The sequence below is a fragment of the Zonotrichia leucophrys genome, chromosome 11 (assembly GCF_028769735.1).
Source record: "Zonotrichia leucophrys gambelii isolate GWCS_2022_RI chromosome 11, RI_Zleu_2.0, whole genome shotgun sequence".
Classification (NCBI taxonomy): Eukaryota; Metazoa; Chordata; class Aves; order Passeriformes; family Passerellidae; genus Zonotrichia; species Zonotrichia leucophrys.
The window spans coordinates 5,674,073-5,680,350 of record NC_088181.1 but is presented as its reverse complement, the minus strand read 5'-3'; positions in this window follow the sequence as shown (position 1 = coordinate 5,680,350).

The following is a 6,278-nucleotide window of genomic DNA, read 5'->3' as shown; positions in this document are numbered from 1 at the left end:
TCTGGAAAAGGAGCCCCAGTATGGAATTTCTCAAGGCTTCATTTGAAAAACTCCAATTTTAAACTCAAACACATTTTAAAAACACTTATATTGCCAGTTCCTTGCTTGGAAAACTACCATGGTCCCCTCTGAAGAGAAATGTAAAGGAAAAAAGGATTGGGGTGGGAAGGGGACGACACATTATGTGATGAAACAAGACGTTGCTCCCAGCCTGGGGCTCGCTGCCCAGGCACACACTCCTGCCTGCCAGCCAAGGTCCACTGGGTCAAAACTCGGCTGCAGAGACTGCCCTGAGCTAGTGTTTACCTAGAGGAGCCATTGCAGCCACTCAGGAAATAATCCACATTTCCAAATGAGCCTGCGTGCCCAAATATTTATTTGCTAGTTAGGTGGTAATGGCTCTAGAGTGGTTGTCACAGTGTTTTGGGGACAGTGTGCAATTTGACAGCTACACAGGGTTTGTGTACCAGGTGAGACATTAATCTGGTTAGCTGGAGCACTGTGGTCTGTCCACAAATCATTAATGTTGGCTGCAGTGCTGAACGCTGTTAACACATGTACTTCAGGGCTGGTTGCTCAGCCCAATTCCACGGAATAGATTTTAGCCCAGTAAGGTCTGCAGACCTTTCCCAGTCCCACAGAACAGAGTTTAGCCCAGTGAGGTCTGCAGACCTTTCCCAGCCCCATTTTTATTGCCAGGCCAGCAGAAAGCAGTGCAGTGCATGGGACCATGGGAGGAGGCTCTGGAGTTAAGGCTTCAGCAGGGAAAGGCGGAGGAAGGAGAGCGAGAATCTGCCAAAACAAGCACGGGTGGTGTGGCTTCAGAAGGCAGGGGCATTGAGCAGCAGGGAGCAGAGCTTGCTGGAGTGGTTTTTAAGGATGGCTTAGGAAACAGGCTTTGATTTTAGCAGCAGGTTCTACCAACAGAGACCAAACTGCCCTCGGCACAGCTCTGTCCTTTTTCTTCGCCTACACACCACCACAAGCCACAAAGCACTCACCAAGACTGTATAACAAACTGAACTTCAAAAGACCAAAAGCCACAAGAAACACAGTGTCCCACAAGAAGGGAGTAGGAGCACAAAGAGAGATAGTAGTAGTGATTTCCCCAGATTCCTTTCTGTGAAAAGAGAGAAGTGGGCAGCCAGGAGGTTTCTGATGCATTTCCACATCTTCTTTCTGTTCCCAGAGCTGCTCCAGCTCCCCTTAAGGGTTCCCAGCTTCCACCAGGGGATACAGAAATACAGTGAGAACTCCAAGAAATCATGCAGAAGATTTTTGCTTCCAGTGCGTTCTGGGAATATCTTTTAACCTCGCCAGAGCTGTCTTACAGGGGCAAACAAACAACAAATGGCAGGAGTTCATCTCTCCCCGTGGCCATGGCCCTGTTCAGCTCTGAGGGATGAGCTCTGAGAGGACCCATTCTAAGGCTGGTGCTCCCTCTCTCAGTCTTGTTATCTGTCTCTTTTCTTCAGAATGGCTGGAGTCAAGGATGTGGTCTTGACTTTGCCTTCACCGATAGCAGCATGGAGACTCCATTAAGGAGTCTGCTCTTGGAGGGTTATTGGAAAAAGCTGCTTGCACCAGATGTGATTGCTGGGTCTACACCCCTGCCTCTGCCTTCAGCAGTGTTCACAGTCCTCTCTCCAGGAGAAGAGAACACAGAGGCTGTTTTTTAGGGAAGGGCATTTCCCTTACTAGTGCTCTAGTGGTGTCCCTGGCAGTGAGTAGAGTGTCATCTGTGGTCTGCACATCACAGGAATAATCAAAACATCTCCCCTCTGAACTCATAACAGACAGCATGTCACTGAGATGGATTCACCATTGGCTGGCTCCCCTGCACAGCCCAGATTAAAACAAAACTGAAAAAACCCCAGTATTGTGTGTAATCAGGGATGTGAGCACCGACCCAGAAGTTGCACATCCCACACTAGACAAGCCAAGTCAGAGATAACAAAAGTTCAATAACTCCTTCAGCAGATTGAGCACTTGATTACTCTGAACAATCTGCTTCAAAGAGCTGCAGCCTTGCCAGGGGGGATCCATTCACCCTTCCTGGAGCCAGGCAGCCACCTCTGATGCTGCACCATGGGCTGGGAACCTTCCCAACACCTCCAGGAGCTCTTGAAGGTGCTTTTGTCCTGGAGAGGATGTCTCTTCAGACGTGGTGAACTCAGCCTGCTTTCAGGAGGTTTTTCAAGCCAACAGAGGCACCTGAAGACTTAGAGAAAGATGACACTGCCAGATGGCACGGCCCAGGGAGAGGATGAAATGAAGGCTGCGGGGGATGCATACACTGATTTCTCCAAAGACTTATAACCACGATGAAGAAAGAAATAGCTCTGCCACAAGAGAGTCTGATGAGAAAAGTCATTTGCTACTGAAATGTAATTTAAAAAATGTATTTAATACCACTTAACAACACAAGCCTGTAATATCCTCTTATCTAAACTGCTTGTGGATTACTTGCTTTTCACTTACTAACCTACCCAATAATTTCTACAAAAAATAAAAATACAGGTCAGGCTTTTGCTACCAGATTTAGTTATTTTACTACCAGACAAAGATGAGCCAGAATGGTTATCAAGAAAAATAAGGGGCGAAAAGAGAATTGGGAAATCTTAGACATTGTATTAAAACAACAGTTTTTAGGGTGTTTGATTTACTATTCAACTGTGTGCAGCTGCTTCTGTGAGAAATAGGAAGCATGCCAAGGGAAAGAGATGGGGGAAAAAATTAACGGGTGGGGGAGGTTTGCAGAATCAACTGGTTAATGAGATATGAAATTTTTTATGAGTAAGCCCCTGCTGAAAAGCACTTGTTTGTTTGAACCAGCTTAGTGCTTACCCACTGACACGGCAGCGCGGGTTCTCTCTCTCAACCACCTAATCACCAAATGAGAAATTTAGATAGCATTTGGGTTTTTCATGCGCTGGTTTAGAGCCCCTGTGCTTCCCCCTCCTTATCTTGGAGCGAGCTAAAACCTGCTGGGGTGCTGGCACGGGTTTGCTCCTCTCTGCAGGCTCAGTGCTGCGTGTGTGAAGGGGAGCACGGGGACGGCAGTAAATGACTCGAGTCCTGCCGGGGTGCAGGGAGGAATCTCAGCAGAGCAAGGTGAGAGCTGTGGGTTTGAACGCCTTGAAGAGGAGGTCAGGAGGAAAGTGGTGCTCTCAGCATCCCATCTGGTTCCACCTTCCCTACTGCTGCATTTCGGAGCAGAGAGGAGCTCTCCTTTCTACACTTTTAGGGGAAAGATTCAGGTTTCAAATGTCCTTGGAAGATACGCAACCAGGATTTTTTTGAAAAAGTAAAGATCTCTGCTTGGTCCTGAGGAAAGTCCCCAAATCGTTTAAAAATCCAGACCTTCACTTGTCTTTCCTTGTAAGACCACTAAGGCCGACCATCCCCATCTGTGTGAATCCCCTTTTTGGGCTCTGAGCATTTTGCAGACACTTCCCCTGGAGACCTAGGCACCAAAGTCAGGATTACTCAGTACCCTGAATTTAGGAACTATTTTACTCCATCTTAATCTCTTTACACATACCCTAAACCTTATTTAGTAGTCCAAGGGAAAAAATACTTCAGTCTCTCAGAACAAGCTTGACTTGTTTGCAATAATTTCTTGGATTACATTTTTCCCAATTTCTCCTGTGAGAAGCCCCATCATACTTACAGGTGTCTTTGTCACTGCTTGGTGGTTTTATTGTGTCAAAGGCTCAACATTTTTGAGAAAAAAAAATGTCCCAAATTCTCTAAAAACAAAACACAAACCTTGAGGCATAGAGCTCAAGTCTGTACCAAAACCTGGTCTGTGATTTTCTCCATGAGGAGGAGGGAATGGGCATCACTTGAAGTCCTGGTTTTCCTCTTGGTTTACTCATTGCTGAAAATCTGATGCTGAAGGAACTTTTGAACTCGAAATGCTCATTTGCAGTTGATTGATAAACTCCCCCAAACAATGTTTGATTGTCATGTAGATCCAACCATATCTACAGCCATGAGGCAGCTAATGGTCTTGGCCCCAGCCTGCTCCTCATGATACTAATGAAGTGTTCTTTTCTAGAACCTGTTCAAATAAAAAGCATTTAAACTAAGGGATTAAAGCACTATGCAGTGCTCCTTTACAACAGAGCCCTGTGAATGGCCCTGTTTGCATCTGCTGCACAGGCAGGAGAACACCCATTGTGTTGGCACCCCAGAAGGCCCCACTGCAGAATATTAGACTTGAGAAATCATTTATTGGGATCTTATCTTGCATACCTAATTGAGATGTCAGGCCACTGCATTTAAACTATAACTTGCAGACTAATTAAAGGCAACAACTTAGTGCTTACCTAGGGATTCAGGGAGGTTGCATGATGAACTGCCTGTGTTGTAAGGAAAGATTAAACAGACTGATCTAAACAATGTCTGTATTTTTCTGGTGATATCTGATTTGGGGGAGTAATCCCACTTTATCCCCATAAACCTTTTTGTTATTTAGAGGGATATAACCTAGAGGTGCCTTATAGACCTTTTCACCTGGCTTTGATGTCCTAACAGTTACCAGCCTTAAGCTTGTTGTTTTCCTGTTTTATCTGTGCCCAAATTGTTTTCAAGCAGCTATCTGGTTAGTGGGAAAGCCTCACTTTTCTGCAGGGAAAGAAAACAACAAATGAAACAAATAAAGTTTTGTACACGTTTTGTTTCCTTTTGTTTGCAAATGCATGTAATCTTATAACTCCAAATTCTAATCTTTGCATTGAATAACAGTGCACGGGATCCTCCTGCAGAACTGAATATCTGAAATGGCAAGTTAAAAGCTATGGGGTCACTGCTGGGACAAGAGGAAGCAGGAGGCAGTTCTCCTGTCCTCATGAAGATGATGATGATGCCTTGATTTCACATGGTGAGGAAGGAGGGAAGCAGACACTAAATATAAAAAGCAGAAGTTTATTTGACAGTGTTATGAGGGGGGTAACTGGATGCAAATATTTGACATTGACACGCTGGAATGCTGTAAAAATTTAATTAGATGGGTGCATTAGTCATAGCTGTATTAGGGGGTTCATATACTCCATGCAAAAATGCATGCTCCGGTACAAAAGAAATATTTAAGTCCTTCCTGTAAATACCATTTCCCTCATTATTGGGAAATGTGGTCTCAGAGGGACCATTGACCATGTCACTGTATTTACAAAAGCATGGTTAGAATGAGATTAACAGCATTTATGGGAAGGGTTTCCCTACACAGAGAATGATACCTATTATATGGGGAAGGCTGTGCAGCCGAGTTGTGGCTGCAACCAGAAGCAGCCTTGTGTGGCTGCTGTCTGGTTAAATGTGGGGTTCATTCTACACTGTTAAACTCCCTTTAACAGCCTCATGGTCCCTTACACAAGGGCTATTGGTGAGCTCAGATGCATTGAAGCACTTCAAGAAGTCCCTCTGCAATTCTGCTGCCCCTGGAAGACACTGAGGTTTGTTTTGTGGCTTCACAGCTGTCCCAAGGAGAGCTCAACCACTGGCTCACTCAGTCTGGGCAGCCAAAAGGAGTTTCCACAATTTGGTCCTTGCAAGGTGATCCTGTGGGAGTGGTTTTATTTGGGAAATTCATCTGAATCCAATGCAGATCACTCTAGTTGTGGTATCTCATAGCTCCCAGTATGGATCTGCCTGACTGTGATAAAAATTTTGATAACTTTAAAGACTGATGGTTTTTTCCCTAATTTTCAAGCTTCAGCCATATCCAAAATCTTGCAAGGAGACACCTAGATTTCAACTATCCTCTTCTGCTTTGTGGTGAACAAATAAACTATTTAGCCCATTTTAGTCAAAATATTTTCCACAATATTTCCCCCACAGGCCACTGAGGGACTGGTCCACAGGCTGAAGAACCCAAATCTTTGCAGAAAAGCCTTGAATGTGAAGGTGGTAACCCAGTTCCAAAACAAAGAATTGGGAAACCAGTTAGAAATCACGGATGAAAGGACACACTCAGCTCTATTGCTGCATACTAACAACACTCCCTACATCGTAGAATGTCTTTGTGTCTTTTGTTGGAAAAAATGCATATTTCACATAATTTGAAATTATTTCTTTTCAGAAATCCCTGCAGAAAAGGAATTTGGACCATTTCCCTTAGCTTGCTTTCCCTTCAGATTTACTACATGTGGAAAATAAGATGTTTTAATTTGACAATGTTCATTTAGTAGTAAATAAGCAAATAATTGGTCATGTTTTATTTCAAATAGTGTTTCAGTTCTGGTACCATGTGTGACATTTAAAAGCAATTATGA